At 47.3% G+C, this 14,741-nt stretch overlaps 1 pseudogene; it reads right to left on the reverse strand.

Moving 5' to 3' along the window:
• Window positions 1-391: 391 nt before the first annotated feature.
• LOC144095637 (uncharacterized) overlaps window positions 392-14,741 on the reverse strand; it is a 28,355-nt pseudogene continuing 14,005 nt past the window's right edge.

Below are 14,741 nucleotides of genomic sequence, written 5' to 3' on the forward strand. Positions count from 1 at the left end.
TTAGTATCCTGCTGCCAGACATATTCTTTAACATGTAATCAAACAAGGGATCTAGGTACGAGTTTTCTGCGTTTGGTGGCCGATAAACAGTGCCAACGTGCGCGATACCATTTGTCAGGTAAATCTTACACCAATCTGCTTCAACTGTTGGAACGTCCGGCATGACTGAATATTTTATGTCACCTTTAATAAGCAGAGCGACGCCCCCTCCTTTTGATTCTCTGTCTTTTCTTACAATTTGTGTAGCCCGGCGGCACAATTTCACGGTCTGAAATGTTTTTGTGTAACCATGTATCTGTAACTGCAACAATATCGGGTTTAAAGGCCAGCACAATAGCTTCAAGTTCATGTGTTTTATTTGTAATACTGCGTGCATTTAAGTTCAGTACAGTTATTGACGTTTGCTCCTGGTGATCCGCTTTCCAGTGTTGTTTTGATCTTCGTTTTTTGGCTTAACTGGAACAATGTCACTGCTCTCACTATCCCACGTGAAGAGCTGACCATTTATTTTCACTTTGTCATATACCAGAGATACCTTTTCTTTTCTATCACGGTGTTCTTAAGGGCGGTCCCATAATTTTTTCCTAACATTCCTGACAGCAAGCGAAAAATCTTCTCCAATGGAGAAACCGGAATCTTTTAGTTTAGAACATTGTTTAAGAATGCTAAGTTTGTCTCGGTAGTCAAGAAACTTCAAGATTATAGGCCTAGGTCTAGTTTCGTTGTCTTTACTTGGTCTGCCCAGACGATGAATTCTTTCAATGTCTGTCTTTGTAATTCCAAGTATATCCTCAAAGACCGTTTTCGTGACAGTTTCATGCAAAGTGTCTGTAGTTTCATCCTCCTGCTCCTTAACACCATAGATGATTAGATTAGAGCGACGGCTTCTGTTCTCAAGCTCATCCATTTTGCTGGTCATGGTAGCAAGGTTACGTTCTAATTCCGTAACTTTCCTGGCGCACTCCGTGACTTGCGTTTCAAGCCCACTAATTTTTTCTAGCTTCTTTTCTATTGCAATAAGCTTCTGGTTGGTTACAGTTTTACCTTTCTTAATTTCCTGAATGTCTTCAGCAATTATCTTCAGCTGTTCAGCAATCGTTTGGTCAATAGGGCCGGAAATTTCTTCGATATCACCACCAAGCAAAAGCTGATATCGGAGCGACACAATCACATTCAAGAGCAATTCACAAAGCGGCTGTGGGCACGGCAGCAACACTAAGCAGACGTTGCTACTTCTAAATGATTTCCCGTAACGTTTGCTCACCTGTGCGAAAAATGCGAACGGGTTGGTGACGCTCATCTTGGCGTTGCCGCCACGCCCACTGCCGAAGGATCCGGCGAAGCCGCATTTTATACTGGATGGTCCTGATGTTCGTGTCGATGCGTTTGTGGTTCCGTTGATAGCCGCGTGGTGCCATACGAGATATGATAGTCGCGCTTGTGAAAAGTGGCGGGTCGAAACGCTGGGATCCCTTCATCGCCTCCAGTAGTCCGAAGAATGGTCACTGATGCTTGATATGCCGATGGCGGCGCCTCTGGTAGCAGCAGCAATCCAAGAAAAACATGTGCGAAAAATGCGAACGGGTTGGTGACGCTCATCTTGGCGTTGCCGCCGCGCCCACTGCCGAAGGATCCGGAAAAGCCGTATTTTATACTGGATGGTCCTGATGTCCGTGTCGATGCGTTTGTGGTTTCCGTTGATAGCCGCGTGGTGCCATACGAGATATGATAGTCGCGCTGGTGAAAAGTGGCGGGTCGAAACGCTGGGATCCCTTCATCGCCTCCAGTAGTCCGAAGAATGGTCACTGACGCTTGGTATGCCGATGGCGGCGCCTCTGGTAGCAGCAGCAATCCAAGAAAAACATGTGCGAAAAATGCGATCGGGTTGGTGACGCTCATCTTGGCGTTGCCGCTGCGCCCACTGATGAGACCCTACTGGACCCTAATGGCTTCCGCCCAGTTGAAAAATATACCAGGATGTTTTGGTGTGGTCTGGTGTTTTCTTTTGTGAACACCAGATGGCCTGACGTGTTCTGGTGGGAACACCAGACAGTTTTAGGGTGTTCTACTGTTTACACTAGAATGGTTTGTTGTGTGCTGGTGTACACATCCTAGCGTGTTAGTGTGTTTTGATGAGCGCACCAGGGTGGTTCGGTGTGTGCTTTTGTACACATCCTGGTGTGTTAGTGTGTTGTGATGTGCACACCAGGGTGCGTTGGTGTGGTGTAGTGCTCACACCAGACTAAAGTGCATATCAGAGCGCTTGTGTGTGGTAGCGTGCACATCAGAGAGGTGGTGTTTCTTGAGTATGTAACACTGCCCACAGAGGCCAATTTACTCGCTCTGTTTGGATAATGGGCAGCTCAGCATAATTATACATTAGATATGTAAGCAATTACATCACACCATTAAATAATAATTTAAATATATCAAAATAATTATATGTCGAATATCACGGTGAATTACACAGAGATAGAGAGAGAGAGACTCTTTAATGAAGAAACAGAGAATTTAGCCGGCGTTTCAATATCGCTGGCATGCTACTCTGCGTAGGGAGGGGAATTTGGGAGATAAAGACTGAAGGAGAGCAGCGTGGAAGAGGTGGAAAAAAAAAGAAAAAAAACGAAGATAAAATGCAGCCATGAAATGGGTACTAAGGATGCAGTGGCGAGTATTGATGTAACCTATGGAATGATGGCGTGTATAGTCCGACGAATGGGCTGACGAAGTCCACTGCAAGAAGAATGCATGAAGGTAACCTGCAAGTGAATTTAGAGCTTCTCGAGATGTCCAATGTCTTTTAAATATGTAAAAAGAATGTTCATTGCAAGTCTCTGTTGCCTGAAGCAGGCTAAGGGGCCTAAAACTTTGTCCATTGTTAGGGGCACTGGGCAGAGCTTCTGCATGCAATGTTCATAGTACGCACGCTCGTTAGCATACGCAGGGCACTCAAGCAGGATATGTTCCACAGTTTCTATCGAAGCACAGTTGTCACAATGCGGACTGTTCATTTGTCCAAAACGGTATCGCAGGCCATTTGTATATGCAGCATTCAGACGAAGTCGGTGATAAAGTGTTTCGAGTTGTCGAGGAATTCTGGGTGAGAGACTTGATCTAAGATGTGGGTCGATTGAGTGAAGAAATTGGAACTGATGTGTCGGCAAACTCCAAAGCCAATACGTTTCTTCGTACGCAAAACTTTTAGCCATTTGGGACGCATCAGATTTCGTGAGAAAACTTCGAATGTATCTCTAATGTTGATGGCCCTTACTGGCCGCTTCATCTGCTTTTTCATTAGCCATAATGCCACAGTGAGCAGGTACCCACTGAAATGTTATGCAGTGGCCCGCGGCAATAGCTAAATGATGGATATACCCAATGTCCAGGGAAACTGGCTGGTGATTCGTTTTCTTCAGCAGGTTGGCCAGGATATGCAGAGATGCTTTTGAATCGGTGAAGATAACCCAACGGTCGGCGGTTCGGCGCAGGATGTAAGAAACAGCTTCCTTAATGCCGTGAAGCTCAGCTGTTGTAGAGGAGGTCCTCCGCTGCAGCCGGTAAAAAAGGGCATGGCCTGTTGAGGGCACATAAAGGCCACAAGAAGAAGTTTCTTTAGTAGTTGAACCATCGGTGAAGATATGGGTGTGCTGCGTATATTCTTCGATTAAGTAGGCGAGAGTAGCTTGCAGAAGTGCTGCCTGTGGCATGCGGCTCTTTGCATTCACACCTGGACCAGACTTCTTCACTTTTAGAGGAGAGAGTGTCCATGGAGGAAAGGCCAGAGGTAGTAGTTTCTGAGGCTGATTAATAGTAGGAAGGGGCAGGAGCAGCACTGCCTGGCCAAAGCTAGAGTTGCTGTGAGTTAGGTGGACACGGTGTAGGAAGTGCTTCTTCCCTTGCAGGACATGGCGGAGATGGGTACGCATGGTTTCCTGGGCTGCAATTACCTCTAGTGGGAGACATCCTGCCTCCGCTACTGTTCCTGATGCAGAGGAACCCTTTGGGAGGCCAAGACATATTCGCAGGCAGTTGTTCCGTGCGGCATTGAGAGTCTTATTGCTTGATGCAGATAATCTTTGAAGCACTGGTAGACAGTAGCGCAAGGTTCCTTCAACGTAGGCTTTTTCAAGCAGAAGCATTGATCGGCAGTTGCTACCCCACCTTGTTCCCGCCATGAACCTGAACACTTGCGATGCTGCAGTAATCCTCGCACGGAGGTTTTTGATCTGAGGTGACCATGACAGATTATAGTCGATTACAACACCCAGGAATCGCTGAGATGGTACATATGGCAGCGATCGTCCGCCTAGGAGCAGCGGATATCGGGTCATCGTTTTTCTTGTAAACGCCATTGCAACACTTTTTTCTGGCGAGAGACGAAGACCTCTGGAAGCCAGGTACATCGAAATGTGCAATAGTGCTCTCTGAAGACGTTGCTGGGTAATATAGCGCGAACGTGGCGCGGTCCAGATGCAGATATCATCAGCATAAATTGTTATGCGGACCCCTCGCGGAAGGTGTCTTCTTATGTGAATAAGGACAATATTGAACAGGAGAGGGCTGAGCACCGCTCCCTGTGGTACGCCCCTCTCCACTGCGTGAAAGCGTGTTGGACCGTTTGGAGTGGTAATAAAAATTTGTCGTTCTTTTAAATAATGCCCAATCCACTTGTATAGCCTTCCTCCAAGGCCAAGACTGCCAAAGGCTGCGAGAATTGCATGGTGAAAGACGGAGTCAAAAGCGGCCTTGATGTCTAGGAAAACGGCTGTTGGGATGTACCCAGCATGAAAGTACTCCTCAATTGATGAGACGAGGGCGATGATATTGTCAGTCGCAGACCTGTTTTGACGGAACCCGTTCATTTCTTGGGGGAACTCATTTCGGCTTTCTAGGCACCAAGTTATGCGCTTGCAGATCATGCGCCCCATGAGCTTACCTACGCAGCTCAGTAGGGCAATGGGCCGGAATGATGCATAGCTTGTTGGCTGCTTACAGGGTTTCAAAACGGGCACGATTTTCGCCAGCTTCCATTCCGTGGGGACCTCACCAGCCATCCAGGAAGAATTGTAATACTCCAGGAGTCGAAGACGGGAGGTGTGGGGTAGCTTTGCAATGGCGTCATAGGTCACCTCATCATGACCCGGGGACGTGTGCCTGTTTGTCTCCGCGATAGCTGTGGATAGTTCTTCCATTGTGAAAGGCAGGTCTAACGCTGGCACTGCCGCCTTTGGGATGCCTGTTTGACCATCTGCGGAGAGTGTCGAATGCCCTGACCCTGCCGACAGCAGCTTGCAGTATTCTTCTGAGACTTCTTTTATAGATTTTTGTTCGTGAAGGGAGAGTGCAGCGAAGGGGTGGAGTTGTTGAAGTGGCGTGCGCATACCTCTAACTATACGCCAAAGAGCGGTTACTGGTTTGCGCACATCCAGCGTAGAACAAAAGTCACGCCACTTTTGCCGACTGAGTTTATCCATGTAGTGTCGAATGTGACGTTGTGCCCGTCGGCATGCACGTAGGTCATCGAGGCTTTTTGTGCGCAGAGCTTTCCTTTCAGCTCGCCTGCGTATAGCGCAAAGCCTTTGAAATGTGTCATCATTTGAAGGTAGGTTATCATTTTTAGCTGTAAGTTGTGTACTCGCCCTCAGGCAATACGCAATTGTCGATGCTAATTCCTCATTGCGAGTTGCCGCAGTAACTCCTCTGCTTACAGCGTCCTTGTATGCGTCCCAGTCTGTAGATTTTATAAGGAATTTCTTTGGGTTCCTCTGCGCATGGAAAGCCGATATGAGGATTGGGTAATGGTCGCTTCCACGTGTCTCCAAATCAGTGCACCAGCCAAAGTTGTGGGCGAATGAACTTGTGACAAATATCACGTCGATGCTGCTGGTAGTTGTCGGGCCTCGGAGGTAGGTGATGCAGCCGTCATTTAATGGCTGAACTGAATGCTTGGAGAGAAGTTTTGCAAGCTTGGCACCTCGGGCACATGTATGTGAGGTGCCCCAAATTTCATTATGAGCATTGAAGTCTCCGCAAATAATATGCGGAGAGGGCGTCCTTGCTATCAAGTCTTCAAGTCTCAAAGCATCAAATGGCGTGCCTGGCTCAAGATATACTCCAATCAGAGTGTACTGTTGTCCGGCAATAACTGTGACAGCACATACGTACTCATTGTCGCTGTGAGGCGGGACATCAACCGGTGAGGCCGGGATATCCTTGCGAAAGCCTATCAGCAATCTGCGGACGTTATCTGGTCGTTGTGAATGATGGAAATAGTATCCACTGAGTCGGAAAGTTTCCTCGACGCGTGATTCACAGATGAATATGAAGGGGAAGCGGTACGCTCGCACGAGCTGTCGGAAATCTGAGAGTTTAGAGCGTAGCCCGCGAGCGTTCTACTGGAAAATGGTGCATGTACGAAAGATGTTGTGGATTGTCAGCTGCGGTGAAGTTCTCGCTGTGGAAGCCATGATTACGGAAGTGTGGTATTGCGCCCCTGCGGAGCGTAGGAGACCGACACCAACGGCTCCATTGCAAGGACAGCTTCTACTTCTGGGAGTCTTCCTGACGAGGGGTTTGCACGGATATGGCTGCAAACAGCATCGGAATCAGTAGGCATGTGACATCTTGTTCAGAGCTTCCGGTTTGCTGCCAGCCGCTGATCTTGTCATGTTGTGGCGCCCTAGGGTCAGAGAAAGCGACGCTGTTTGTCGGGTCTTGTGTAGTGCGTTGCAGTAGCTTTGATGAAGGAGAAGAACCAACGGACTTCCCACGCTTCTTTTTTACCGCATCTGCGTAGGTCTTGTCAGCTGCTCTGCCACGCTGTGTTGACTGATTCTCGGAAAGAGCTGCCGTAGTCGTGAAAACCACGTCGGGGTTAGGTGGTGGTTCATGGCGCTTAGGGGGTTTCCCTTGTGTTTGCTCTGCCGTGCGAGCAACTGTGGCTGCTTTCTTTTTATAACACCCTCCATAGGAAGCAGGGTGTGGGCCACCGCAGTTAGCGCATTTAGGTTGCGCTCTCGATGTGCATTCTTTGTACGAGTGGGGGCCAGCACACACTTTGCAGCGCACGGGGCCGTTACAGTGACTTGATATGTGGCCATGCCTCTGACATTTATAGCATTGAGTTGCTGCTCCGACGTATTCAGTTACAGGGTAACTACAGAACCCCAGCGTTACTCGTTTTGGTAGCGGCGCATCTTTTGCGAATTCTAATATAACTGTGCGACGGCGTACCGCTTTTCATCTTTCCACCATCCTCAGGAGTGTATGCGATTAGCCTCCTTGCTGAGAGGACACCTTGGTCGCGTAGATATTCCTGCAGATCTTCGTCTGTGTAGGTGACAGGTTCATCTTGTATTTTGCCATAGCTTGCCATGTTAGAGTATGGGACTCTGGCCTCTACAGCCACTCCAGCCAGCTTAGTTACCGTGAGCAGACGGTTGGCGGCGGGCAGCGTCGATACTGTAACCATCAGGCTCCCATCCTTGTGAATGCGATGGCTGAGGACTTTTTCTTGAGCCGATGCTACAACCGCCGAAGCCACAACGTTGGGGTTGGCTTTCCATAGGCTTCCTCCTTCCTCAGTGGGCCTGAAAACTACAGGAACACCGGTAGCTCTCTTTTTCTTGTACGATACTACTGTAAATGATGCTTGGTCCATGTCCTCTGGATGGTCGGTCAGAGGCTCGTTGCTGGCTTGGTCGTCGCGCAGTCTCTTGTTTGTCGAGGCCTGGTCTGTAGCCGCAACTACAGGGGCCGCTGGACCCGCCGCTGGCGCTGCTGCCATCAGTGCAGCATGGAGTTCAGCTGGCGGTGATGTTCCGTGTCGGCGTTGATACGGCGCACAGCGCCGAGGAGGTCGCTTGACGTGTTGTTGCCGGCGGCCAGGGACCCCCAGGTCGTCGCATGTCGAGGACACACGCCAAAAAGACTGGAAAACCTCTGAAGTGAGAAAAAAAAAGCCGAAAATTACGGACCGGTGTCAGACAGCCGGCCCACTAATCGCCGTCTTCTTCCTCCCGTGAATTACACAGCGTCTGTAGGAAATCTGAAGATTGAATATGACGCGTCAATGCAACATCGAGTGCCTTTGAGGGGCTGATTGCGGTCACTCGAAGAAACGGGGGCGCGAGGCGCCTTAGTCTAACTGCAATTTTGTAACAGTTCACAGTATTTATTTGCAGTAACACGCGCAACGATATTAGCCACGCGCTAGCCCCTAGCGAGCTTCCCAGCGCTTCCCAATCCGGTTTTTTACCAGTGCAAAACGGTGTACCACATGGGCCTAGTCAAGCTGTCGAGACAGCTTTTAGCTCTTGACCCTTTCCAGGATCCTTTATTTCTGAAAAAATAAAAGAATTGAATTGAAAAATTGAAAAATTGAAATCCAGCGCGCTGGCTGCCAGCTCACGTAGCAGGACGAACCAACCTCGCCTCCTCCTCGCCCTCCTTGACATCCGGTCATCCCGGGACCCGGCGCGATCGATATCCGGCTAGGCATTACGCCGCACCGTGCCATGGTCCGTGCTGCTGTTGTTCGGGTGCTATTTGTGTCTGATTTCAAAATCGTTATTTCAAACTCGCGTTTTCTTACCGTAGCTTGCGCCGTGTGTCAGCACGCAGCCGTTCGTGTACATTGTGAAAAAGTGACGACGCCGAAAAACATGGCGCCGTTTCATCTTGACAACACGTTCGGCTTCAACCATGGCAGCCGATGCAGCGTTTTTTGCCGCAGCCGTAAAACAATAGAAGAAAAGGTTCCTGAAATGCGCCGCGTCTTCGTTCCCAGGTGAAACCTATAGTGTAGCGTAGGAATGCGTGCAATTTGCGAGCGCGAAAATGAACGAGCGAGCACAAAGGCGAGAAGAAACGGAAGGGACGAGGGTCTGTCAGTTCTGTCCTGTTCGTTTCTCTTCGGCATTGCGCGCGGTTCACTGGTTGTTTCTGCAGCAGCAAAGTGCAATCTACATTGAATCATCAACATCCTGGTCTGTCAGTGTTCACAGTGTCTGTGTTGCGAAGCGAGCGCCGAGGTCTGGCATAGATGCGTTTGCTAAATGCCAGCCACGCGTACAAGTCCTAAATGTAAATGCGTTATTCGACGTCCGACGTGATCGTCCGCTGCCTGCACGCGTGTTTTTTGACGCCGGTATCGGCCCGTTGCGGACTGCCTTTCAATAGCGTGCGCCGCTCGGTCTGTTTTTCGTTGTGTTATTCTCTATGCGTATGTGCGTCTTTCTAGTGATCTGATGTGGCTTCTTAAGGTTAGAAAACACCTCTACGAGCCGATTACACCAGCTGTCAAGCTCAGGGTGCGAGGGGCTTACGCGTCAAGGCATGCGAGCGACTGAGTGAATTGAACGACGCGTCGCAGCGATACCCCAAAAAGGAAGCTGGCCACTCGATCACCAGTGTAACGTTGGTAACGTTTTCTGCTGCTGTAATGTTCGTTTAGTTGCTGGAAGCGGTGAACAAAAATCACAGCTAAATAATGACGAAGAAATAGCTCTAGAAAAGGAGTTCTTTGTAGCCGTTTCAAAATAAGTGTTTTTGAATAACCTAAATAGTACAGAGTACTTAGAAACAGCACGAAGAAACGCGGACGCCATGAAGAAACAACACACACGAGCGCTCGTGTGTGTTGTTTCTTTGCGATGTCCGCGTTTCTTCCCACTGTTTCTAAGTACAATGCATCATCAACTAGCCCGGAACCTTGCTCTTCTGATAATACAGAGCTTATCATGATATACTAGTGTGAGGAAGTGGCGTTATGTATTTAAAGTTTGGCTGTTTAAACATTTTCTTGTGGTTGTATGAAATGCCAGCAATACAAATAATTACAAGGAAGTGCCAGGCATTGTGGGTTCAAGAATACACAGCTGTAAATTATGATGTTATACATGTGAATTGCCTGCTGTTCAGTAGTGAAGAGGTCTGAAACGAGCTTCATCGGAGAGGATGTCTCCACTGTCCAGATTTGGGGCTGTTCTTACCTGTGCCCCGTTCAGCGTACATTACAGAGCACAAGTTTGTATTGAGTTTTCTATGATGTTTTTTCTCACCTCTGTGATAAGAGCAGTGTGTTGCAATGTCTGCTTCGTACCAGAACGTTGACGGCATGTATTGGCGTTCCCTTATTCAAAATAACATGTGTGTCTCTTCTCAATAGGTCATCATCAGACAGTGTCACTTTCATGCTCAGTATGAAGCAGTGCTTAAATTCAGGGGCGCCTCGGCAAGCCGCAGAACACCTACCAATCCTAACAAGGAATCTGAGACTCCCCGCACTTGAATGTAGGGAGTGTATGAATCCGAAGCAAGCAACCAATTTTCTTTTTGTTGTTAGTGATGGTTGGAACATCTCTTCTGTCATTTCTTAAATTTCGTGGAGATTTTTACAAGAATCGTTAACACATTTTCTTAAAGCCGAGATGGAAAAAAATGCAAAGTTGACAGCATGACACAAAGGGTGGAAGAAAAAGAGAAACCCGCACCCTCATACCAGGAGTGAGTCCAGAGCTGGCCGCTCAGCTCCAAGGCTACACAGCAACAGCGAGCACACTGGCATAGCCTCAGCTCAACCACTTTCTCTCTCTCCCTCTCTAGTTCTCTCCCCACCTGTTCTAGAGTCCCTAGAGATCCCCTTCAATGCAGCCAGGCTTTAAAAAACACCAATATGAAGCAATGGGCTGCAGGTTAGCATTTTAAGATGATATTACAGCATGAGGACAATGCTTTTATCTTTTCCTCTCTAGCACCCAGCTCACATGACACTCTTTATTGAGAGGTATAGCAGAAGGATAACCATGTCATTCTTCTGCAATAATGCCGGTGTCACATGGGACTGCTCCGAGGCTGCTCCAGCAAAGGCGTTTAATTTCACTCGGCCAAAAGAATATAAACAGTGTTATATAGTGCAGCTGTGAATGCGCTCAAAGATGAAGCATTTTTTGGACTTGACAGCTTCCCTTTTACGTTTCTCTTCGGCGGCCTCTCACTGTAATTGCAGTCCTTTTAGTGCCTCTAGATTTGAGTGAAAAATAAGCACCATCTACTGGAGACTACTTCAAGATCTGTTATATAATAACCTGTACGCAAAAAAGCTAGAAGTGCTAAATGAACAAGGTGAATGTGCAACATAAAACGTTACCTCCGTAATTATTCTTGGTGAGTTTTGATGTTTTTTTGCGATTTCAATTGCTTAATGTCGACACTCTGCAAGTTCAGCGAATATACTTGCTCTAATACACTTACAGAAAATTAGGAGCTTGTATTGACCTTTTTCGCTGAGCCTTTTGGCACGCTACTATGGACACCAGATGTTTGCGTTCTTTCAAATGATGCCTTAGACATTAATGTACATGAACCACCCCATGATATTTACTCTATGATTGGTAAATAATTTATAATTGTCTTTCTTGTTATTGTTTCAGTTCTTTCAACCAATGATGGCTGCGATGAGTAGTTGGTTTTCAGGTCATGTCAAAAGCAAAAAAACTGGTAATATAACTGCTGATATAGCAGTTTTTGTAATTCGAGCTTCTGAAACAGGCTGTTTTAGGTGTTTTAGTGAAATAAGACTGCTATCAACGCTTATGTCGTAGCTTTTTCTGTGCCTCAGCAGACCTAAAGGCCAACTAGGCATCACAGCTATCATTCGGCTGATCAATCCTTACAACATGAGGGAAGGAAATGGCAGAAAATCTTCAAGCGCCGACCAATCGTTAAAAAAGATGACGTTTCGGCCCCGGCTTACGGGGGCCTTGTTCACAATGAAAGAAAGACAGGAGTGAAGGTACGTTATATAGGTTTCATGATATGACGCAAGCAGCGGGAGTATATCGGGGGTAGATTGCCTTCGTTCCGATTAAGCGTGTTTGCCGTCGTCTGAATATAAAAAGATTCTAGGTAAAGCCTTGTCGTCTTGCTCTTTTCTTTTCGGATTATCTTCGTGCCGTCCCATTCGATCTCATGGCCCTCGGAGATAGCATGATCAGCCAGTGCGTTTGTTGCCGCGCGCTTGTTCTTTACAGCATTGTGGTGCTGCTGCAATATTTTCCGAAAATCCCCTGTTTCACCGATATAGACATGCTCGCAATCAGCGCAGGGAACCCTATACACGATGCCCGGGAACTTCTCCTTCTTTATCTTGTCTTTCACTGTAACCAAAGCGTGTCGCAGTTTCTGTGTGGGTACATGTGCGACGTCGACTTCGCACGACTGGAATATTCGGGATGAACTTTCACTTACTCCGAGGACGTAGGGTATCGAAATCCTTTTCTTATTCTCTCGCTGGGGTTGCTGTCGCTGCGGGTGAGCTAGGCGACTCTCGGATTTTCGTATAAAAGAACTGGGATAGCCCGAAGCCATCAGGTCGCGGCGAACGGTGTCCAGATCTGTCTTTTTCTCTTCCAGCGTAGAGCAGAGGTTCTCCGATCGGCGGACAAGCGAGGCAACAACGGACTTCTTGTGACAGGTCGGGTGTACGGAACTGAAGTTGAGGTACATGCCAGTGTGCGCGTCCTTCCGGAATACACTGAATGATATTCCAGGGCCGTCGCGTTTCCCCAGAACGTCCAAAAAGGTAGACGGCCATCTACTTCCTCTTCCGTAGTAAACTGTATGGCCGGTTCCATGCTGTTCAGATGCAAAAGCAATGTACTCACAGCCGATTTCTTGACAATGCAGAAACAGTCGTCCACATAACGCAGAAAGACTTTCGGGCGCGGCGTGAAGCATGAAAGGGTGCGGGACTCCAGTGACTCCATTGTCAAGTTCGCAGCGGTGACAGAAATTGATGCTCCCATAGCTGTACCATGGACCTGTTTATATATGCTCTCCTGGAACGTGAAATAGGTGTTTGACAAACAGGACTGAAGAAGTCTGCTGAGGTCTGGAACTTCAATGGGTGTTCTTTCCGGTAGAGTTGCATCCGCCTGGAGCGCATCTCTGCAAACCTTCACGGCCAGGTAAGTGGGCACGCTCGTAAACAGTGACTTCACGTCAAATGTCACCAAAATTTCATCGTCCTCTATAACCATGTTGCGAACCTTTTCAATGAAGTCGTGTGAGTTGTGCACGTGCGTTTCGCTTTTACCATCCAAAGGGGAGATAACACGATGCAAATAGTTCGACAGCTTGTGAAGCGGGGAGCGGGTGAAATCGACGATTGGGCGCATTGGGTTGCCTTCTTTGTGGATCTTTGGCAGTCCATACAGAGCGGGAGCGGAACCATTGTGGCAGAGGAGGAAGTAGTAGAGGGACTTGTGTTGTGGCGGGGCAAAGGAGAAGACGTCAGCCAAAAGTTTCTGCAAGTCCCTTTGCACCTTTGAAGTGGGGTCCCGATTAAGTGGCAAGTAGGTTCTTTCATCTTGCAGCATGCTCGTCATATTGTTCACGTACTCTCGTTTGTCCAAGACGACCGTCGATAAGCGCTTGAAGATTTTCCGCCATGAACATACCCGACCAGATGGGTTTCCGTCGCACCCTTGATTTCAGGGAAGGAAATGAAATCACAAATTATTTAATGGATGTAGGCGAATACCACTTTGGGGATTTATGCATTCTGATGTTTAATGCAGCAATAAAAAATAAGCGACAAAAATTAGGTGTTCTTAATCCTTGAAACTATTTTTTAAGAGTTGCACTTTTCACTGTTCTCAATTTGCAGAGGTAGCAGTGTTTAGCACTGCTTGCCTTCATTTTGTTGTTCTCTTTTCGTTCATTGATTGTGCCTTGTTTTTCTGCGTTATTTTGTGCTGTGTAATCAGGCACTGCATCCCTTCTTTTCTGTTTGAGCATCTCTTCGTTTCAGTGTTTTTTTTTGTGGCAGGCATCATGACAGCTTGCAGCTTTCCTTTCATTTTTGCTTTCTCCTCTGCTGGTGCTCATGGTACTAGACAGAATATATTTTACTGAGAGGCTGAATTCCAAATTGTACAGTATAATTTGGGTGTCCTCTTCCTTTTCAGCAGCTGCCATGAATGGTGATGCCTACTGTTTCCACAAAACTTACATTAACACAAATTTGTTTCACAAGGGCAGGGCATGCTTTGCTCATGTAGAGTTCGTGCATTTGCAGTGTATAGTTTGTGCATGGTCTCTTAGTTGGTGGCTGACACGGTGGCCTCGTTGACTTACTCGTATTATAACGAGAACTTATAATTTGTTTTTCTCACTGCTCAAAAGCCTTTACGGGGGCTTATTATGCCTTCTTCAACAGACATGTCTTTTTTCTTGCTTTAGTTAGGATACTGAGGCACAAATGAGCGAGCATCTGGGGCCAAAATATCAGTATAACTTCGTGCCGTTTTTCAGCTTTCTTTATGATGAGCATAACTGTGCAAGTAGGGAACAATTTCAGGTCTGAGTAGTCCTTTATTTGCTTTTGCTTTTAAGCCTTTATGCCAGAGGTCAGATTTTGGAGGATAGTTTGTCACAGCCTTCCTCATTGAAATATGGTAGCACAAGAGACCAGCCTTGACAATTGGTCATTGTAACTAAGCACCCCACCCTCAGTATATGAGCACACCAAAGTTGAGATCAGAAGGCAACTTTAATGAGCATTGACACCTGAAGCCGTCTTTTCACATGCATAATGTTAGACCACTTGAAAATTTCCTTAAGCTATTGGGTTGAAATCATGTTTCTGCTTAGTCAAACTCGCTGAACTGCACTTTCATTGTGCCTTTATAGAATGTGAGACCGGATTTCTGCTCCTGCAGCAAATCATGCAGTTCAGA

Source organism: Amblyomma americanum, chromosome 6 (genome assembly GCF_052857255.1).
Source record: "Amblyomma americanum isolate KBUSLIRL-KWMA chromosome 6, ASM5285725v1, whole genome shotgun sequence".
In the NCBI taxonomy this organism is placed as follows: Eukaryota; Metazoa; Arthropoda; class Arachnida; order Ixodida; family Ixodidae; genus Amblyomma; species Amblyomma americanum.